General features: G+C 51.6%; 1 protein-coding gene across 10 annotated transcripts in view; it reads right to left on the bottom strand.

Annotated features, from left to right (window-relative positions):
• Nucleotides 1–23415, bottom strand: part of ARHGEF1 (Rho guanine nucleotide exchange factor 1) — a 1792426-nt gene that overhangs the window by 640186 nt on the left and 1128825 nt on the right. The gene's annotated exons all lie outside the window — the stretch shown is intronic.

Genomic DNA, 23415 nt, shown 5'->3' with positions numbered 1-23415 from the left:
CCAAACCAGGTTTGGTCCCTTTGTTCGTATGACCGCCTCTGGCATCAGATTGGCTGGGGTGAGCAGGAAGTGAGGGAGGTGCCCGAAACTCCATGTACTTAGTCTCTTAAGAGACCCAAATGCACTCTTGCATGATTGGCTCGCTGACTGTCCGGCAAGGACAGCCACCCTGCTGGGTGAGTGACAGCTAGGCTGTAATGAAAGGGAGAGAACGATTTAAAAGACAAGTCTCTTGGACTGGAAAGCAGAGTCGACCACTGGAACGAAAGAACCGAAGAAGAGCTGGAAGAGGACAGCTGCTGCAACTCCTGGACCGTTTGTTTGCCCGGTGAAGCCCTGCTGCAGGTCTGAATTGCCAAGTTCATCTCGACAGAGGAGCCCCTTCAAGGACTACTTCTCCCTTTGATACCCCTGGATACCATTCTCAAGGCTGGTTAGGATTAACCAGGGAGAGGGACACCAGCTTGTTTGCTTAAATCTACAGCTACTAGAACTGAAGTGACTCCATTTTGTTTGCGATTGAGAGAACGCCACTCTCGCAGTGAAAGTTTGTGAAACTTTCCCAACTTACATGCTGAATCAGCTTGTGACCCAACATATGATTCTTTTTCGCCTAAACTACTTCTGAGAACTTTTGCAAAGACTTTACCGTTTGATGCCAGAACTGCTCTTTCCTATCCAGAACAGTAGCCCTTTGACTTTGGCCTAGGCATATTCACTTGAATTGAACTCTTCTGGTGAACTGAAACTATTTGCACTGTCTAACAAGTATATATGATCTATTCTACTTACCTTCTGCCTTTTGCTCACTGCTAAGTAACTGAACTGCCATTTGGCTCCTATTTGAGGGGAGCTCAAACTGTCTCAAAAGCTTAGAGTTTTGTATTGTAGTGTATTGGTATATAATATTAAAATGCCTCCTTCTAGTGAATGTTTTCTAAATGATTATGTTATAAATTAAGTGTTTTACCAAGAAACCTCGAGTATAAGTGTCTACTTGAACCACTGTGGTCAAATGTCCTCTGTGTAATGACGTGTACTGCTCTCATTCACTCTTGAGATGATCCTGGCCGCTCAGCTCGCAACCAAAAACTGTGTGGTACAGACTTCTACCAAAAGGTTGGTTTGGCTAAAACCTGCAGTCCTAATTGTGTGTGGTGGTCCCAGAGGGTATTGCATGTAATTGTGCCTAACAGGGTGAAGAGGGGTGGGGGGTAAGCCGGCCCTGGCACCACCGGTGCAATAGGCATCCTCGTCTGGATCTCCGATACCAGCGTATGCAGTGCCGAAAGGATGTCCACTGAGAGGTCTCTAGGAGGTACCCGAGGTGGGGGTGGCAGCTGAGGTGCAGACGGAATAGGTCGCTGGGGCACCGGCTGGGAGCCCAGGCCCTCGTCGCTTTGCTGCTCTTCCTCGACTGTGTCCTCACCATCGCATTCGTCAGCGCGCTCCTCGTAGGGCCTGCTTTCTAAGTTTCCCTCCTCCTTGATTGTTTGCAGACCGGTGTGCTCCTCCTCAGAGGAGAAATCCGTACCCTGGAGGGCCACCGCACCCACCCACCTTCTTTGTTTCCAGAGTTGAACGTCTCGGGGAGATGACTAGCATCTTCTCCAGGGTCTTCTCTATGGGCTGGAACGTAGCCTCCCTCCTGGGAGGAAGGGACACCCTGGCCTTAGGGGTTGCGTCCTGTGGGGCTGTCTCAGCAGCCTTCGCCAGAGAAGCTGCCACCCCCTCGATGGAAGGCTGGGCCTTTGGCGGGTGCACCTGGGCCTTCACAGTCAGGGCCGGAGCCTGGTCCTGCTTGGCCTTCTCCTTCGAGGGTCTGAGCCCCGCTCCCCCTTGTACTTCGTCAGTAGGACGAACTTGGGCCTCTCCTTACGTTTGCCCGGATGGGCCGACTTCCTCTTGGCCGAAGATACTGAGCGTTGACTGGTGACCGAGGCTGGAGATGTCGAATGTGCCCTGGCCGCAGAGGAGCCTGTTGCAACAGGGATCCCGTGGCAGTGGACTTGCGGTGCTTAGCCTTCTGTTGGAGGGGCAACCTCAAAGGACTTAGAAGCCCGCTCAGCCTTCTTGGAACCTGGAGAGGCATGCTGTTGGGACCCACCTAGAGCAGGGTCCTTGGCCTGTAGCAACTCATTCAGCCGCCTGTGCCAATCCTTCATCGTGCGAGCAGCTATCTCCTGGCAAAACGCACAATCCTCATTGTACAGGCAGTAGAGGCACTCAGAATGTTTGTCATCCAAAATGACATTCCGCAAGCCACAGCTGGAGCAAATCCTGAACAGGGGAGTGGAATCCTTTTCCACCGACATGGTCCACGTGGCGTAGACCTGAGAATCTTCTGGAAGCCTCCACGAAGAAACTCGATGAAATCGCTCTTGAGGGGTGCTGAAGAATCCAAAAACGTGTCACCGTTAATTGGAAGGTTGATCGATGGAGCACAAGGCCAGATTGACCGAAAAATAGAGCAAACTCGGTCAAAAAATGCAAAAACGTAAAAGCTTGAGAGCTAAACACGAGGACTCACAACACTTGAACGTGCAGTAAAAATCTGAAGATGGCTGCCAGAGCAGGGGCTTAGGTAGAGGGCAGTCATTGGCTGGGGGCAGTATGATCCAGAGCTTAGTGACTGGTTGTTAGGAGAAAGGAGAAAGACAGTTCAGAAATTAAACTGAAACTGATTTTTTCTCCACCGAGGATTCCCAGCCTGATGGGGAATATTCATGAGCATGTTCTCCGCAGAAACACTAAACGCTCACTTGTGCCGTTTCAACGCCTTCTGCATTACCCTGTTTTGCACATTCTTATGGGAAAATTGACTAGTCCCTAAGATGATCCGTACTGAGTGTATTTTTGGAAATTCTTGTATTCTTACAATTGCATACATCACTTTCAGTGAAGTGCAATTAGGTAAAACGTTATAAGTATACAAAGAACCCTATTGGCTTTTTGGTTGCTTTGACAATGTACCTAAAACAAGCTGCGAGATTTGTACCGTTTTAGTGATATTTTCCGTGTGCACTTTTGCGTTTACCGCAAATGGTTACTAAAAGGTGGTGTATTGCTCTCCCCAAAGTGCACGGAACAAACATAAGTCACCAATGCAATTACAGAGCAAATACTTTGAACGTAGACAGAGGCAATAACTCACAGCCACGCATTCTTAGAAGATAATCAGCTCTTATACGGCTATTTATTCAAAGTTTAGAAGTACATAGAAATAACTCACAAAAATAATATGGACATAAATCACAGAAGAAGTAAAGAATTCAAAAGGAAATACATCACCGTGAGCGTAACAGGATTCCTCATCTCGTCCAAAAGCGGCTGGAAGACCCCGGGAACAGCCAGGCCGAGAGCACCACAGCTCACAGGAGGGCCGGACGTAAGCGTCCTTCTCCGGCTGAAGTCTCACCTGACCACCTCCGGGCTTCTGCATATATACACACTCCACAAAGGGGAGTCAATTCTCAAACCTTCTGGAAATTGCACTTGCGCAGTTGAGGAACAGCCGTCGGTTGCCAGCTGGGTCAATCGAGAGCCCCCCCCCCTCCAAGAAGCGTAGTGCCACCCTTTTCTATAAACACGCTCCACAGAGAACAGTAGCAAACCATAACAAAGTTAGCTTTCCCAGCAGAAATGTCCTTGACCGCATACCAGGTTTGGAAAGCATGTTTTTCTCAGCACCGTGAATCTAACACTCAGCAAAATGTGTGCAGCTTTTCACTGCGGCATGAAGTAAATATCCATCATGGCTCCGAGAGCTCCCAAAATGCATTGCGCACCAGCGCCATTCTAGATCAAGCATAACAGGTGGGTAGCACCCTAAAATGGCAGTTCCACAAGATTTTCACATGTTCTTTGACCATCTTCCTGCTTTCTCGTACGAGCCATAGGAGGGAGCTGGGACTGTCTGGTCCTAGTCCACATGCTCTGGCTCCCTAAAGTCTGTTGCTAGATATGTGATGACCAGTGGTTGTCTAGGACTGGACAACCATGGGCTATTTAAAAGTTGCAGATCCTTACCATTTGGTGGGCTTGGGCTAGTTCCCAGCCTGAATCTTAGATAAATTCTGGCCTGACTCGCTGGGCCCCTTTACAGTATGTGCATCTGTAAAAAGCCTTGGGGTGAGGAGTCTTCAAAATGGTTTGAGAGAAGCACAATTATCTGCAATTTGCAATGCAGGGTTTGGGAAACTTAAAAAATTGAGTAAGATACTACCCCGGTTACCCCCGGGCAGCCGTATTAGGATGGTCACTTCTACTACAATGGGGTCATTGGACTACTGCAAAGGGATTTATTTAGGACAGCCGAAACACCAGATACAACGTATGCAGGTACTCCAAAATTGGCGCTTAAGGCCCTTGGATGTCCCCGTCGGCAGCCCTTCTGCATCGCCTTCATTGGCTCCCGATGGCGGCACAAATTGAGTTTAAGGTACTCTGTCACTCACCGGGTTTTACACAATGCAGTCCCAGAGTATTTGAAAAACAAGATTGAGCGCTACTACCCTACAAGGCAACAGCACTCACCCTCGCAATTTCACCTTAAAATACAAAGATATCGGCGCGCACGGTCATGAGGTCACTCTTTAACAGTTAGGGCTCCCACATTATGGAACTCGCTTCCGCTGTCACAGTCATAGAGGAGTACCTTCCCTTCCGTAGGGTGCTTAAGACATCTGTTTTCACATGTAAATGCACAATCCAATAAAAAAAAAAATCTGTATCCGCCAATATCAGCGCCTAGATGCCTTCAGATCTTAGTGTCCGCTTTTTATGGTTTTTAATAAATAAAAGGAGGGCTCCTGCAACTACAAGGAAGAGCAGCCTGCCGACGACCCGAGGAAGTCTCCTGCAGCTGACCATCATCGACTCCAGTGATCCTCGGTGCTTTGACCCTTGTACCACTGGAAACAACCAACCTCGACCCCTGCTCAAGGATCCATGCCTTGCAAGCCTTCAGTAGTGTCCCTGAACCACCCAGTGGACTGACCAGCTGCCTTTTGAGCTATATCGCTGCAATGGTAGTTGATCTGAGCAGAGCGTTGTGCAGCCTGACTGACCGGGTCTACTTGTGAGGAATTCGACCAAACACACGGGGAGAGTGTGCTCGCCTGGGCTTTTTGATAAATGAAAATGAATGATGGGAGACCAATCTCTGGGAAATGAGTGGGCCATTCCGCACTCATTTCATCTTCTTCCCGTGCCAAACGCATATTCACATGTACTCCAGGAAGAGACAGCGCCGTCTTCCCCTGTAATTTTCAGCTGGAATGTGACAGCCACAGGGACATCAAAGCATTCCAGCAAGGAGGAAGGCACACCTTCCTCCATGAGCAGCCTAATTTAAATATCAAAGGCTCCATGGATCTGCATTCCGTTTGTCCTCCAGCTGGTGGCAGTGCATACTAATGAGAGATAATTGAAGCAAGCCTAGAAGAGGGAGCTGGTTGCCGGACAGACAACAGGCAGGCAGGACTAACACCCCTTTGGTATGCAATGAGTCAACTTGAAGCTAGTTCCCACCCTCTGTATGAAAGGCAGGTAGGGAAATCCCTGCAGAGCTGGCCCCTTTCAGAGGAGGGGAGTATGTGGTTTGGGGGAGACAGGAAGTCTGCTCCCCGGACAAACTTCAAGGGGACCCTGCGCTTTAATCAAGTGTCACAGAGGGCTCCGTTAGCCAAAGACTAACTGAGCCCGTTACGCCGCAGTCACCAAAGCCGTCCAAGACACCTCAGCCAGCATTCCAGATCCGCCAACCAGCACAGAGACAATGACTCTTGGCCCTGAGCTGCCACGCCGGACAGCATGCAGTTGTCCGTCCAGCCTTGCTTGCTGAACTGCCTTGCGCCTGGTACCCGCAGCTGTCTCCTGCCACTAACTCTGTCTCAAGGGCTGCAAAGTGCTCTGGAACCGCCTCGATGCGGTTGAGCACCAAAAACTCCTTCAGCGCCAGGTAAATTGTGATTTTGCCCCCCTGGTCCTTCTCGAAAGGCCCCTATAGACAGTTACGACCCTTTGCCCCCTAGCTGCTGAAACCAAATAATCTTCAACAGTAAGACGGATTACTTTACCAACTACCCTCCTTTCAGTATCCATAGTGCATCCCTTTCCTTCATGAAACTATCATTTGTGTTCCTCCTTTACAGAGTGGGTTGTATTTTGTAGTGTGCTAGAACTGTCTGTTGTAGTAATAATAAAGTAGATATTTGTATAAAACCTTGACTGGACAATCTTGTTCATCATTGGGTAATAAGGAACAAGATATTTACCGTTAACGGTAGTTCTCCAGCATGGGTCTGGCATGGATTAATTCACATGCTCATGAATATTCCCTGTCGTCAGGCTGGGAATCCTCGGTAAAAGAAAAACCAGTTTCACTTTCCCTTACAAACTGTCTTTCTCGTATAAACCAATCACTGAGCTCTGGGTCATACTGCCGACAGCCATTGACTGCGAACCCTAAGCACCTCCTCTGGCAGCCATCTTCAAATTTGGTAGCGTGTGAAGTGGAAGTATGACCAGGAAGAGCCACAGAGGGGCAGGAGGGAGGGTTCGCATGTGAATCAATGCCAGACCCATGCTGGAGAAGAACAAGTTACTTTCTTACCTGGTAACGTTCTTTCGATGGGATGGTCCGACGACGTATTCCATATCTATGACATGTAATCACCACAGCTGTGCTGCTTCGGAAACTTTTTTCGGCGTCTGCGTCCTGCGTCGATGACATCGGTGCGCCGTCGTCGAGGACCTCCTCCGACGTCATCTGATGTGATAAGTAGGACGCACGACGCCCGTAGCCTCAGTTGTAGTTTTTTCCCCCAGAACGTGTGACATTAGTCAACTGCCAGTCAGACACAAAGCCTTGCGGAACGTAAGCTGCAATCGCAAAAGAAATTCTGCAGCGGGGAAGGCAGGGCGGGAGCGATATAGAATACGTCGTCGGACCATCCCATCGAAAGAACGTTACCAGGTAAGAAAGTAACTTGTTCTTCGAGGGGATTGGGTCCTCCGACGTATTCCATATCTATGACAGACTCCCAAAGCAGTACCAGAGCAAGGAGGAGGGAAAGAATTTAGAATCAAAATTTAGAATAGCCAATCAAATAGCAGAGCAAAGGACCGCCTTGCCAAAGGCCAGATCCTGTCCTTGGATGGAATCGAGGGAATAGTGACGTACAAATTTATGTACTGAAGCCCAGGTGGCTGCATCACAGATGTTGCGAATAGGAACACCCCTCTGCAGGGCAGTAGATGCAGCCATACCCCTGGTAGAATGGGCCCGCAAGCCAGCCGGTGGGTCGTTACCCGCCAAGCAGTAACACTCCGAGATGGCCAAAATAATCCAGCGAGACAAAGTCTGTTTCGTCACAGCTTGCCCCAAACGCTTTCCAGCGTAACCAATAAAGAGTTCATCGTCCACTCTGACCCGGGACATGCGTGAAACATAAAAGCTTAAAGCTCTCCTAGGATCAAGCCTATGGAGCCTCTCCTCTTCCTTACCAGGATGCGGAGGAGGATAGAATGCCGGAAGAACAACCTTCTGGGCCAAATGAAATTCCGTCACTACCTTCGGAAGAAAAGAAGGACGAACTCTAAGGATAACCCTGTCCTTGTGAAATACAGTGAAGGGTGGCTTAACTGAAAGTGCCTGTAACTCACTCTGCGAGCGGAAGTAACCGCAACTAAAAACACAGTTTTCAGAGTTAACAGCCTCAAAGGGCAAGAATGTAAAGGCTCAAACGGAGCACCCATAAGAAACTTAAGAACAAGGTTTAAATCCCAACCGGACACCAGGAAAGGTGACGGAGGGAACACATTAGTGAGCCCTTTCAGAAACTGTGAAATTAAAGGGATTTTAAAGTAAGAACACTCTTCAGACGAGCGCTTAAAGATGGACAGCGCCGCCAGGTAACCTTTAATGGTACCCACTTGCAAGCCCCTGTGGGCCAAAGAAAGTAAAAAGGACAGAACCATGGGGATGTCACATGCAAAAGGATCCACATTCTGAACTCTGCACCAGTCGCAGAACTTATGCCAACGGTACAGAGACTTTGTTGCTGGCCTTCGGGCCGAAAGCAACACCTCCATCACGTCTTCAGGGAGGTCCCAATCCTTATACCTCAACCTTTCAGAAGCCAAGCGTGAAGGTTGAGGGATCTGACCTCTGGATGGAGAACCTGACCCCCCTCCCGTGAGAGCAGATCGTCTCGGTAGGGAAGACAACGTGGAGGGCAGATGGACAAGTCGAGAAGGTCCGGGTACCACGTCCTCCGAGCCCACGCCGGGGCAATGAGGATCATCCGGGAACCGAACTTCCGTAACCTCCGCAGCACTTGCGGGATGACGGGGACTGGAGGAAACGCGTACAGCAGCGGGAATGACCACTCCACCACGAACGTGTCTCCTAAGGCTCCTTTTGGAGGAAATTCCCGCAAGCAAAACCTTTCGCACTTCCGGTTGACACTGGAGGCGAAGAGATCCACTTGAGGGGTCCCCCAAAGGGCGAAGATCTCCAGGAGAATCTCCTGAGCCAACTCCCACTCGTGAGAGATCGCGCTCTGCCTGCTCAGAGCGTCCGCCGTCACGTTTTCGTCTCCGGCCAGATGAACTGCCGAGATCGAAACTTCCTGCTGGATGGCCCAGAACTCGAGCTTTATCGCCTCCCTGCACAGAGGAAGTGACCCTGGCCCCCCCTTTTTGTTGAGGTAGTGCATGGCCACTGTGTTGTCCGTCAGGACCAGGACACTCTTTCCTCGCAGAGTCGGCAGAAAAGCCTTCAGGGCTAGCCTGACGGCCCTCAGCTCCAACAGATTGATATGGAGTCTGGACTCCGACGGAGAACAACGACCGCTGACTGTCAGCCCGTTGGCATGAGCTTCCCATCCCGTGAGGGATGCATCCGTCACGATCGTCACCTCCGGCCAGGGAAGCCAAAATAGAGCCCCCTTCATCAAGTTGCCTTCGACGGCCCACCACAGAAGGTCCCGGGTGACCGAGGGCGGCACCTGAACCGGGTCCGACATCCTGTCGGAGGACTGCGACCATTGCGTCTTGAGTGCCCCATCTGCTGAATGTGAAGAGCCCTCACCTGGGGAGGAAAACACTGCCCCAGGGAAGTGTCGAGCACTGCTCCGATGTACCGGAGCCGCTGTGTTGGCGTCAAATGGGACTTCTTTAAATTGAGGGAGAAGCCCAGCCTGTGAAGGGAGTGGCAGGTGACGGACAGATGATCCAGGACTTGCTCGGGAGAGCTCCCCCTGATCAACCAATCGTCCAGGTAGGGGTAGACGTGAATCCCACCTTGCCTGAGATGCGCTGCCACCACCACCATGAGCTTGGTGAAAACCCTCGGGGCGGAGGTCAATCCGAACGGCAGGACCCGAAACTGAAAGTGCGAGTCGCCAACCGCAAACCTCAGGTACTTCTTGTGCTTGGGATGGATCGGAACATGGAAGTAAGCATCCTTGAGGTCGAGTGACACCAACCAGTCCTGAAGCTGAAGGGCCTGGAGGACTTGAGAGAGAGTAACCACCTTGAACTTGTCCTTCCTGAGGAGTTTGTTCAAACCGCGCACGTCCATGATGGGTCTCAATCCCCCGTCTTTCTTCGAAATCAAAAAATAAGGGGAATACCATCCCTTGTTCCTCTCCGCTACAGGCACCAGTTCTATGGCGCCTTTCTCCAGCATGGCTTGAATTTCCTGCGCAAGGAGTGGATCCGGACTCTGCAAAGAGAGGTTCCCCGGTGGATTGTCGCGAGGCCTGTGCCGAAAGGGAAGACAGTAGCCGTGGGTTATGATCTCCAGAACCCACACATCTGAAGTAATGGCTTGCCACTCTACAAGATGCTGCGCCAGCCTTCCCCCAACTGGCGAACCATGGGACATGGCCTCATGACTGAGTGGGAGCGGCTGCGGCGTTACCTGAGGGCAAAGAGGCAACTGCCCGAGCGGCCTTGGCACCACGGGTACCCTGTCGTCCACCTCTGGTACCCCTGCGTTGGCCTCTTTGACTGCCAGCTCCTCTCGCTTTACTGGACGAGTAATAGCGAAAGGAACCACCCCTCCACTGCTGTCCCCTAGGACGAAAAGGCGGAGGTTTGCGAACTGCAGCGCCCAACGACTTCGCTGCAGCTTTTGTGGTCTGCAACCTCTCAAGGCTGTCGTCAGCCTTGCTGCCAAAAAGGTGTTCACCGTCAAAGGGCATGTTGAGGAGCCGGGACTGCACATCAGGAGCAAACCCCGACTTCCGCAACCACGCAAACCTGCGTATCACGGTGCTCGCCGCCATGGACCTACTGACGCATTCAGCTAAGTCCAAACCCGACTGAACGGACTCACACATGGCGTCCTTACCATCCTGGACCATAGCAAGGAAACCATCCCGTTCGTCCCCTTCGGGAATATGTTCAGCCGCTAACGCAACACAGTTCCACAGAGTGTGTGTGAAACGAGACAAGGCACAAATGGAGTTGGCCGCCTGAAGCGCCATACCACCAGAAGAAAAAACTTTCTTCGCCCAGCCATCAAAACTTCTGTCGTCCCTATCAGGAGGGATGGTAGGGTACGACGCCTGCTTTGCCGGGGCTGTGGCCGCCTGCACCACCAAACTCTCCGGAGTGGGGTGCCTGGTCAAGTAGCAGGGGTCGCTACTGGCTGGACGGTATTTTCACGACAAGGATCTGCCCACCGCCGGGAGACTCTCCGGAGCAGTCCAAGCCGCCGCTACCCTTCTCTGTAAAGCCATATGGAACGGCAGTACCGGGTCAGTTGGGGGACCAACATCAAGGATGTCCGTTAGATCATCCTGCACAAACTCCCCTGGGGGAGCAGACCATCCCAAGTACTCAGAAACCCTAGCCATAAGGCGCCGGTACGAGGAATCGGCATGAGAGCCAGGCTCAGGCCTACAAGACTCCACCTCGGGAGAGGTGTCCAGTCCACTGGCATCATGCAGTGACTGCCTCAAATCGTCAAACTGACTATGGCCCGAGACAATTTCATCTGGAACCTGACTAGGAACCAGGCCATCAGAATCCTCATCCGCCTCTGAAATATATTCCAGGTGGCGAAAAGAAGGCACCCGAGAGTGCTTGCTCTTAACCAGAGCCTTCCTAGGGGGTTCCCCCATGCCACGGGGTACCTCCGACATGAAAGGCGTCGAGCGAATCGGCGCCGAGGAAATCGGCATCGACGTCTGATGCAGCGCCGCCAGCATCGGCGGCGTCGACACAGCCCTCGAAGCCGGAGCCCCGAGCGTGTCCTTCGACGACCTGAGCGTGGATGGCTTCGACGACTTCCTCGGAGCCGGAGCCTCGAGAAAGCCTGTCGACGCCCTCGACGCCTCAGACGTCGATGTCATCCTCGAAGACCTCACAGGTGCACACGGTCTCGAACGCGTCGAGGACCGGGACCTGGAACGGGTACGTCGAGAACGAGTCTCCTTGTCCGAACGGGACCTCTCCCGTGACTCGTGCCGACCACTCTTGCAAGCGGTGTCTCTCGACCTCTCACGACCGACCCCACTCGGGGGCGCGGACGGCTTAGTACCCTGCGACTCAAGAATCGCCAGCATTTTCTTCCCGAAGGAAGCCCATTCCTCTGGCGTCGCACGGCGGGTGGGGTAAGCGACGTGCCGGGCAGAGTCCTCCGAAGAGGACCTGGAAGACGACCCGTGTCGGCGCTTCCGAGAATGCCTCGAAGAGGCTGAGGAGTGGCGAGACCGACTCCTAGAAGGAGACCCACGAGACTTCCGACGATGACGCGGAGAGTCACCCCTCGAATCATCCGTCGAAAGCCCCGCAGACTTCGACTTCCGGGGCTTGGACACCCGACCTACCGACAACTTCTTCTTACGTTCGCGTAAGGCTTTGGACATGAGCAACTGGCAGTCGATACAGTCATCTGTGTCGTGGGCCTCCCCGAGGCACCAGAGGCAGGCGTCGTGCGAGTCCGTCACCGACATCTTGGACCCACACTCCCCGCACTTCTTGAAGCCCGGATGCGGGGTCGAAGACGAAGTAGAAGACATCTTCACACGAAGGATTGTCACAAAAACGAACAGGTTCGAAGAACCGAACTCCAAAGAGTCGAGGCGTTATCCGAGATTCACGAAGCAACACGTTCGCGAAAAAAACGGAACTGAGGCTACGGGCGTCGTGCGTCCTACGTATCACATCGGATGACGTCGGACGTCGGAGGAGGTCCTCGACGACGGCGCATCGACGTCATTGACGCAGGACGCAGAAAAAAGTTTCCGAAGCAGCACAGCTGTGGTGATTACATGTCATAGATATGGAATACGTCGGAGGACCCAATCCCCTCGAAAAACAGTTACAGGTAAGTAACTTGTTCCTTCTCCAGAATGGGGTCTTGCATGGATTCACATGCTCATAAATAAAGAATACATAGCAGTAGAAACATACACAACCAAGGGAGGTGGCAAGGCTCAACAGAAGCAATTACTGTTCCCTCCGGACCAGGCTCACCTTCAAGCGAACAAGGCACTTAGCACTGCTTGGCCGACCCTGGACTCCTCTCTGGAATCCCTGTCAACGCAGTAGAATCCTGTGAAGGTGTGCGTGCGTGGACCTTCACGAAGCAGCCCTGCAGATGTCCAGCAGGGGCACACCAGACAGGAATGCCATCGTTGCCGCGATCACTCTGGTGGAATAGGCTATCGGAAAGCCGAAAGCTGTCGGTTTGCCAACCAGTGACAGTGCGTGATACAGCCAGACAGCCACCTGGAAATGGAAACCTTGGACAAAGCTTTCCCATGGTTCACAGGACTAAAGATCACGAAAAGTTGTAACGTCTTCCGGAAACTCTTTGTGCGTGCCACATAGAACTTCAGAGCACGCGCCACATCCAGTGAGTGCAAAGTCCTTTCAACCTGCGACAAAGGTGTCAGAAAAAACACAGGTAACACCAAAGGCTTGTTGAGGTGGAAATCCGACTGAAACTTTGGCATGAAGTAGGGGTGCGTCCGCAACTCCACCCTCGTCTCGTGGAAATTCAGATAAGGCCGCTTACAGGACAGGGTCTGGATCTCACATACCGTCCTGGCAGAGGTGATGGCCATGAGAAAAGCTGTTTTTCCACAAAAGGAACTTGAGAGGGGCTTTTTGCATAGGCTCGAAGAGGGCCCACCATGAGCCTAGTCAGTATTAGACATCGTGTTACCAGCTATAGAATCCCTGAACATCTAATAAATTGTCTACTAACTTAGAGAAGACTGGATATTTTATTACTTTTATGAATTAATACATTTTGTTGCAATGATATTAATAAGTTGGTCTTAATGAATTCATTATTTTTATTTATTGTCTGTTTGCATGCATCTCACTGTATAGAGATTGATGATGTGGTGCTCTTCCTCTTTTTTTTGCTGCTTTGTATTGTGATGTTAGTTTGCGTCTTTTTGTTAATTATTTTATTTTGCTTTTCTTCTATGGCTTTTATTTTTCTTTTCTTTGTTTAAAGAAAATAAATTTGAAAAGTTGTATATTCAACTAAACAGATTAATACATTTAAAAAAAATAATAAGTATCAAGTTGAGTCCCCACGCCGGGGGCGGGTGCCTTCAACGTTGGGAACAATCTGAACAGTCCTTTGAGGAACTCCTTGACTAGACAATGGTACCAAAGAAGTCTGTCCCAGAGACCTGGTGTAGCAGGAGGTAACTGCCAAATGCACCTTGATGGAGGCGTGTGCCAGCCCCATCTTGGCCAAAGACAAGTACGGAAGAACCTGAGGGGCCGTGACCCTCAGGGTATTGATCTTCTGCGTCCAACACCAAGTTGCGAAGCGCTTCCACTTGTGCCGGCAGCACTTAAGAGTAGACTATGCTCTGGCCCTGGCAAGGACCTCCCTGCAGTCCGCCAGCAGCTCCTCTGAAACTCTAAGGCTGCAGGAGCCAAGCCTTCAGGTTCAGCGATCCTGGGTCGTGGTGCAGGAATGCGCCTCCTTCCCTGGTGAATAGATCTGCGGCCACTGGTAGCTTGACTGGAGGTGACGTTGACAGGCTGAGAAGGTCCGGGTACCAAATCTGCCTCGGCCACGCCGGGGCGTCTAGGATCATCCTGCACCGGCACTGTTTGAGTTGACCGATGACTAGCAGCAGTAGCGGCAATGGGTCGTGGGGGGACGTGTACAGGAACAGGTCTTCCCAGAGGAAGGAGAATGCATCCCCCATGGTCTCCGGCTTGTAGAACCTGCTGGCGAACCTCTGGCATTTGGAGTTCGCCGTCGTCACAAACAGGTCGATTTAGGGTCTGCCCCATTGAGGAAGAGGCTGTCCACTTGATCCTGTCGAAGCTCCCACTCGTGACAAGAGTGTAGTTCCCTGCTGAGGGAGTCAGCAATGGTGTTCTTAACTCCCGCCAGGTGAAAAGTAATGAGAAACATCCCCTGGGTGAGAACCCAGTGCCACAAGTCCTGCGCCTCCCTGATGTAGAACATTGTGGCGGTAATGTCCAATAAGACCCTCAGCACCTTGCAGAAACTACCTGAAGGCCAGAAACACCACCCGTAGGTTCCAGTACGTTGATGTGTAGCGTCTTCTCTGCCAGCAGCCACAGGCCTCTGGCGTGAAGACATCCGGTGTGGGCTCCCCATACTTCCAGGGAAGCATCCGTTGTGACTGTCTCCTGGTACGGGGGGCTCTGGAAGTCCTGGAAGCCTCTGGACACCTGGACCCAACGGGCGTCCAGTAATTCCTGCAGTGGACGCATCCGCAATCTGCAGAACCATATCAGGTATATACATGATGACATCAGGCCGAGCAGCGACTTGATGGTCCTCAGCGTGGCGATCTTCTGTGCTAACAGCCTTTGCACCTTGCCCAAGATGGCCACTATCCTCTCCTCCAAAGGTGACGCCAGGCAGGACACAGTATTGAGCCTGGATACCAGGAACAGCACGTCCTGCAATGGAGTCAAGCAGGACTTGGCATAATTCACTGAGAACCCCAGGTCTGTCAGCAGTCGGACGGTCTTCGCCGTGTGATCGACGGCAATGTCCCTTGACTTGGCCCGGATGAGCCAGTCATCTAGGTAAGGATACACAAGAAACCCCTGTGGTCGTAGATGGGTCGACACCGGAGCCAGGCACTTGGCAAGACTCTGGGCGCTGACTTCAGTCCGAAGGGGAGAGCCTTGAACTGGTAATTCTTCCCTTGTATGACTGAGCGCAGGAACTTGCAATGCTTTTCGTGTATGGGGGCGTGAAGTACGCGTCCTCTAAATTCAACGATGACAAAGTCTCCCTCCTCCAGCTGGCTGAGCATTTACTGCAGCGTGACCATCCTGAACATCTGGGACTTTATGTACTTGAGTCGTCGTAGGTCGAGAATGGGCCTCCAGCCCCCGGTCTTCTTTCTTACGAGAAAGTATCGCCCCTTTTCTTAACATATCCCGAACTTCCAGCAGAAGCTGAAGAATGTTTCCGTCAGGCCACCAGTGGTATACGTGGACACTTCCATTGAAATTCTAAAGTGCGTCCAACACCAACCGATCCGTGAAGATGGTCTCCCACACGCGGACTAAGCTCGCCAGCTGGCCTCCCACCGGGGTACAGGCGTGGGGGCCCGATGTCTTGACCGCTTCAGTCCGGCTTGGAGGCCGGCATGCCGCCCTGGGAGCCTTGACGACAACCACCTCTGAAAGCCGTGGAGCGACCAGTTGGCTTCCTGGGTCGTAGAACGGGAGGCTTGGTGTTAAGAGGATGAGCCCCCGCTCAAACCCTTCAAAGACCTGCTAGACTTCCCCCTCCTGAGAAATGAAAGGACGTCTGTTGTTGTTGCAGAGTGACCAAAGCACAGGTCGTCTCTGTGTCGGTCTTGATCACCTGAGGGATTCATCGACACCCTTCCCGAAAAGGTGGTCTCCGAACGGCATGTCCCGGGACCTCTTGTATAAAGTTGGTGGTATTGCACCATCTACAACAACAAAGGCAAACCCGGTTTGCCATCTGGCGGAATCCAGTGTCCGCAATGTCCATAGCCACCGTGATGTTGTTGTCCGATGCCACCTCACCTTCCTGAAGAATCTCCAAAGCCTCGACCAGTTTGTCATCGGGGAGGAAATCCAGGAGTGGAACCATCTTGTACCAAAGCTCCCGATCGTATCTGGCCAAAATTGCTAAGGCGTTTGACACCTTGACCGTTGTCACCGCCGAGTAGATGAACTTTCTATCCATGGAATCCAATTTCTTCCCCATCGTTGTCCGGAGGTGCAGATGAAGAAGACGACGACGAACTAGATGACTTCTTCTTGGTGGCCGTTCGAGACCACAGAGTCTGGCGATGGTTGAGACTTCAGACACTTGGGCCCATACTCCGGCACCCGGTATTTCTTTTCAAGCCGGTCTCTCTTCACTGAGGCGGGGTTCCACAGCAGCGCCAGCCCCTTATCCGAGCCGTCATCCAGGAGCGGTACCGACAGGATGGTCTTCCTGGTACAGGAAGCCCTCCTTCTCTACCGGGGTGATAGGCAGAATTATATGCAGTACCCTTTGGGAACACTACACACAATTAAGACTACAAGTGACAGTACAATTTCTCCTTTGGTACAAGCCTGTATTACACAGTTATAGTGGTAGCAGTAGCGGAGCAGCCACACTTATCTCAAGAGTAAGTGAGCAGTACAAATAGGTACACAAAGGACAGCAATTACTATGATTCAGGCAAACACTGACTCAAGGTTTCTAAGTAAAAGAATATATATTTATTTACTCAACAGTTGTAGAACATTTCACTATTCTAAGCAAGTCAAAAAACACAATCATAAATACACCACACCACTTCCCTTAAATTCCAGACAAGTTAAGCTCACAAAATGAAGTGGGAGCAAAATGGCACTCCAGCTATTTAAAAGGGAGGGAAAGACAAAGTTATTAGAAATTAGGCAACACCAACAGGTAAGTACTCTGAGCACTTTGAACAAGAGAGACTACAGTGAGGAGATCAGCTAGAAAAGGCTTAGGGCAAAGTCAATAGGTCAAAAGTATTTTGCTCAAGATCACACAGTTCAGGGTAGTTTGCGGTAAAGTTTGTGGCACAGATTACGGATGAGGTTCGTTGGTAGAAAAGATAGTTCAAAGAGAAGAGAAAGACAAGCCCTCGGATTGGAGAAGATTTCAAACACTTTCACCGCGGTTGAACGGAACGGACAACCGGATTTGCACAGTACCTTAAAACGGAGAGGGAGCTGAAGCGAACGTTCCTGGTGGTTCCTGCAGGCTCACGGTTCCTGAAGCGACTGTCGGACTGTTCAGAATTAGGAAGACTGGAGGGTCCTGCGCCACCCCGGGAAGAAGCCAGCAGCAGAGCAAAACAGCAAATAAAAGGTGCACTCCTTAAAACCCAAGCAGGGTCCCACCTTCCTGGCTATCCGGCACACTGTAGCTCTGTACAGCGAATGCGACCAGAGGAGGGGTCCTGGCTTGTAGTTTGGGCGAACTGGTTGGTCCCACCAGCTCAAGGGAAGAAGTTTCCTGGAGGATCTTCTCTGTCATCGGATTTGGAGAGTCGGACCTGCAGCAGGCCTTCAACGGGCGGTTCAGTCGTTGTAGAGATCTCTTCTTCCAGTGCCTCGTGGGTTCTATCGTTCTAGTGGCGACTATGCTCTTCCAGTCCCAGAAACCTGCTTTTTATGCAGTTTTCCCCCATTCATACAGCCTGGCTGTCAATCACACAGCAGGGTGGCTGGCATGGCAAGGCTAGTCCCCTTAGCCAATCAGACAAGAGTGCGACTTGGGTAACTAAGGTAACCCATGGCAGGGGTCCGAAGATTTCCCCTCCCCCCCTCACATGCTGCCCCTCTAGACTATCAGGCGCCTTAAGGAGGGCTTCTGTGCACAAGTCCGCGAAAAAATAGCAAACAAAGGAGTCATCCCCAGTTTGGCGCGCAGAGAAAAACACGAGGAAGACTAACAAAAAGAAATGGCAAATAAACCCAGCCGGAACCAAAATAAAATGTATTTGGTCAAGCGGGTTTATGTTCGAGGCTAATATCATAGCCTGGAACAATACCACGTTTATATAATATAATCGCGGTAGGCAAGTTAGGGTAGATACCACTGACACCAGCCAAGTCTTAATGTTAAGGGAGCGAAACAAGGTTCCAAAACACAGACAAAAAGGGATAGGAGTTAACCCTTTCCAATACTCCATGGAAGATGGGGTGTATTGGTTCTATGGTTTAAAGTGACTATATAAAGTTAATGGCAACTTTACCTGTTTCTGGGCGACAGTAGTCAGCCCCAGAAAAATTGAGTCAGTGGGAAGTCTCAAAGAAAACCCTGTGTCACTGCACTGAAGGTGCTGTGTAACACACACAAAAAGTGGTGCACATGGCGTAGGTGAGGCTCCAGTGCCCAAGATCACACACAGTGAAAATACACACAGCAAAACACATGTAAGAGTGGGAAAAAGGCTCACACTCTTACCAGGTGAAAAAATAAATCCTAGAAATCCAGCAAAGCTGCTGGGGGACTCTTTACGTAAGGGAAATCAGCCATTTATGAGAATTCTCCCTAACACAGGGTGAGCTGGGAAAGCTCTGACGCACGCGCGATCAAGGAATGGAAGGATCCTGCTTCGTCCGGTGGAGAAGCTCTCAGCGGCGGTGATGCAGGATCTCCCATCCCGCCACCTTCTGTGTCTGTCGTCACCCTGTCAGTCCCCGGCCCCTAGGGAGGGGGGGGGGGGAGGGCTCCTTTTCTACTTCGCCTGTGGTTGCCCCAGTGTCAACGGGTGGTCATCCTCTTCTGAATTTCCGACACCAGCCTGTGGAGGGTCGAAAGGAAATCCTGCGACAGGTCTCTAGGAGGCACCTGGGGAACATCTGGTGATGTTGGAGCGCACACCCCACCACCTTATCACTCGACTGAACCCCTCGTCGAGCGAGATTGTCCTAGAAGCCTCCGCATACATGGATCCAATGGGCATACAAGAACTCCTGCAGCAGGCACATGCGCAATCTGCAGAGCCGGATCAGGTATATGCATGATGATATCATGCCGAGCAGTGACTTGATGGTCCTAACCGTGGCGACCTTCAGTGTAAACAGCCGTTGCACCTTGCCCAAAATGGCCACTATCCTCTCCTCCAATGGCGCAGCCAGGCAGGACACTGTTGAACCTGGATCCCAGGAACAGCGTGTCCTGCGATGGAGTCAAGCAGCACTTCGCATAATTCACAGAGAGGCCAGGGTCCATTAGCAGCCCGACGGCCCTCGATGTGTGATCGACAGCGATGTCCCTCGACTTGGCCCGGATGAGCCAGCCGTCGAGATAGGGACACACATGCACCCCCTGTAGTTGTAGATGGCCCACCACCGGAGCTAGGCACTTGGTGAAGACTCTGGGAGCTGACTTCAGTCCGAAGGGGAGTGCCTTGAACTGGGAATGCTTCCCTGGTACGACGAAGCGCTGGAACTTGTGATGCTTTTCATGTATGCGAACGTGGAAGTACGCGTCCTCTAGATCTAACGACGACAGAAAGTCTCCCTCCTCCACCTGGCCGAGCACATGCTGCAGCAAGATCATCCTGAATTTCTGGGACTTTATGTTCTTGTTGAGTCGTAGGTCGAGAATGGGCCCCCAAACCCCAGGTCGTCTTTCTTATGATAAAGTATCTTTAGTAAACTGCGGAGCCCCGGAGTCGCTGTGGAACCAGCTCTATCACCCCTTTTTCTTAACATGGCCCGAACTTCCAGCAGCAGCTGAGGGATGTGTTGCTCCTGTCGGGACACCGGTGGTATTCGCGGACACTTCCGTTAAAATTCTAAAGTGTGTCCGTGGGCGAGAGCACCCATCGATCGGTGGAGAAGGTCTCCCACATGCTGCCGAAGTTCGCCAGCCAGCCACCCACCCACTGGGGTGCAGGCCCGACATCTTGGCCTGTTCAGTCCTGCTTGGAGGCCGGTGCACCGCCCTCGGAGGCTTGATGACGGCAGCCACCTCCAAAGGACCTGGAGCGACCCCTGTTGGCTTCCTGGGTCGTAGAATGGTAGGAGGATGAGCCCCCTTCGAAGATCTACTAGACTTCCCTCCAGGGGAACGAAAGGAAGGACAATGCTGTTGCAGTGTGCCCAAGGCACTGGCTGTCTACATATCGGTCTTGATGGCCTGAGGGATTCATCAACGGCCTTCCCGAAAAGGTTGTCTCCGTCGAACGGCATGTCCAGGACCCTGGTCTCGACCACCTGTCTAAAGTTGGCGGCTTTGAGCCAGCCACGATGACGAAGGCAAACCCTGTTTCCCATCTGGCGGAAACCCTTGTCCGCAATGTCCAGAGTGGTGTTGATGGCATGGTCTGACGCCACCTCGCCTTCCTGAAGAATCTCCAAAGCCTCGACCCGTTTTTCATCGGGGAGGAAATACAGGAGTGGAGCCATCTTGTACCAAAGCTCCCGGTCCTATCTGGCCATGGTCGCTAGGGCGTTGGCCGCCTTGACCATCGTCGCCACTGAGTAGATTACCTTTCTACCCATGGAATCCAATTTCTTCCTCACTGTCTGGGGGTGCAGATGCAGAAGATGACGAGTTCGACAACCGCAGACACTTTGGCGCACACTCTGGCACCGTGTACTTCTTTTCAAGCCAGTCTCTCTTCGCTGGGGAGGAGGCAGGGTTCCTCCGCAGCGCCAGCTCATCATCCCAGACATCGTCCAGGAGTGGTGCGGATAGGATGGTCTTCCTTTTTGCCTCCCAGCGCTGGTATAGGAAGCCCACCTTCTCTTCCGGAGTAAGCTGGAAAAGCTCTGACGCAATAGTGATCATGGAGTGAAAGTATCCCACTTCATCCGGGGGAGAAGCCCTTGGTGGAGCAGACATCCCGCCAAAGTCATCAGTGTCCGTGTCTGTCCCCTGGGGGTGGGGGGAAGGGGTTGGAGGGCAGCAACTGTTGGAACGGAGGCATAGGGTGCCTCTTTCTTCGGCGGTGGCAGACCCGTTGTCAACAGGGTCACCACCGGTGGTGCCGCTGGTGGCGCCGTCGGCATCTTCTTTTGAATATCCGTAACCAGTGTGTGGAGGGTCGACAGAATATCCTGCGACAGGTCTCTAGGAGGTACCTGGGGGACAGTGTCGCTGGGCCCAGCACCCACGTTGTCGTCCCTGTCATCATTGTCATCAGCGCCGCTTTTGCCTCCGGTGGGTGTCTCCTCGACGTTCTCGTCGTCACCACTCTCCTCCAGGATTGTGTGGACGGAAACCATCTCATCCTCCTCGGACGAAGAAATGTCCGTGCCCTGGAGTTCTTCTCCACCCCCACCCTTCTTCGGGTCGGTTTTGGGCTAAGGTCTGTCATCCTCTTCTCCGGAGCCTTTTCTATTGGCTTAGATGAAGCCTCCCACCTGGGAGGAAGAACCACTCTGGCCACCACCGGGGCACCCTGGGCCAGGTCAGCCCATTTTGCATTCGAGAGGGCAGTGACTACCATCTCGATGGACGAGGACGTTTTGGTCTGGATAACCTGGGCCTTCACGGGCAGGTCAGACACCTTGTCCTGATTGGCCTTCTCCCGCAGCTTCCCTGGGATTGCTGACTTCCTCTTGAACGAACAGCTGGATTTCAAGGACAGATGCAGACTATTAACGCCGCCTGACCGTCGCAGGATCTGCTTGTGTGGTGACAGACGCGTACTTGCAGTGCTTGGCCTTCTCGTGGGCCTCCACGGATGGAGCACCCTCAAAGGACAAAGAAGCCCGCTTTGGTTGGCTCGAACCCGATGAGGCATGCCCCTGTGAACCACCCGGGGTAGAGTCCTGGCCTTCAGCCACGTCGCCAGCCTGACGTGTCGATCCTTCATTGTGCACTTGGATAAGCCATGGCAGATATCACAATCTTCTTCCTTGTGCGTCAGGTGTAGACAAAACAGGCACTGGGAATGCTTGTCGTCCGTGAAAACATTCCGCAAACCGCAGCTGGTGCACAGCTTGAAGAGGGAAGCTCCGTCCTCCTCCGACATGACCCGGCGCAGTGTAGGTCTGAGGGCTTCTGGAAACTTCCAAGAAGAAAATACTCGACTATTTCTGCCCTTGAGGGGTGATAAAAGTTGCTGAAAAACGGGTCCCCGTTCATCGGATGGATACATGATGGAGCATATGGGCTCTACTGACCGAAAACACAAGAATTGTCCTACCAAAATAGCGCAAAAAAAACAAAGCTCGAAAAGCAAAACGCGAGGACTCCCAACACTTGAACTTGCAGTAAAAATCTGAAGATGGCTGCCAGAGGAGGGGATTAGGGAGAGGGCAGTCATTGGCTGGGGGCAGTATGACCCAGAGCTCAGTAATTGGTTTATAGGCGAAAGACAGTTTATAAACTAAAGTGAAACTGTTTTTTTTCTTTTACCAAGGATTCCCAGCCTGACGGGGAATATTCATGAGCATGTGAATCCATGCCAGACCCCATGCTGGAGAAAGTGTGTCCCAAATTTGCAGCCCAAGATGTTGTTCATCTCTGGATGGGCATGTCAAAAACAGAAGAACTTGAGCACCGTAACAATGGACTACAGACCTTGGATGTAGTCATGAACCCCACAGATGCAGCATTGAGGAAAAAAACTGCTTCACAGGAGCTTTGAGACAAAGCATGTACAATGCCAATCCTAGCCAGGGTGATATTGCAGTATTGACAAAAAGATGGTCGCCCCACACCGAAAAAAATGTTTCCATGTGTTAATATCCCCGCAAAAATATGGCGATACAAAACTATCACCATATTTTTGCAGCGATATTGAGCCATGGACCCTGCGTGGGACATCCCTGCAACCCCTGCATTATTTTAAATGTGCGGGGGACACCCCTAAACCCCCGCTCACAGATTATCCCCCCAAAAAATATTGCCTATGGCGAGATAAACGACCATATGAACGGCAATATTTTTGGAGGGGATAATATGTAGGGATACCAAGAAAAGAACCAGGTCCAGGTCAGGATTTGAGTCTAGTAGCAGCAAGAGTCATGACACATGGGATCATGGTGCTCTCGCTTCTCTGACCAAGGAGTTTGAAAGAGCAAATAAAATCTGAGAAAAATACAGATTTGCCTCATCCCGCCAGATAAAAACAAAGCCACTCACCAAAGTTAGCAAAAAGGGTACTTTCAACCTTCCTCCTAGGCATGCATATACCAGGGATAGACCGCACACCTGCCTAGACACATCCTGGTATATGTCCACGTCTGCCAACCTAATGTCCTCTGTATATTTTTTCAAATGTTTCGAGCCCACCTTAGACACCCTTCACTGGTTAAGAAGCAATCTTATTTGCAACAGTAGTTTTGCAACTTCAACTCTTATTGTGCATGCTTTCATTAGCCATCTACTCCTTGATCTAGAATGGTCACATTTAATTTGGATACATTTTGAAGAGTAGGTATGGACAGTTTTGTATAGAATGA

This window comes from Ambystoma mexicanum, chromosome 1q (genome assembly GCF_040938575.1).
Source record: "Ambystoma mexicanum isolate Mex_15411 chromosome 1q, UKY_AmexF1_1, whole genome shotgun sequence".
Classification (NCBI taxonomy): domain Eukaryota; kingdom Metazoa; phylum Chordata; class Amphibia; order Caudata; family Ambystomatidae; genus Ambystoma; species Ambystoma mexicanum.
The sequence above is the reverse complement of the archived record's forward strand: the minus strand, read 5'-3'. Positions and strand labels throughout refer to the sequence as shown.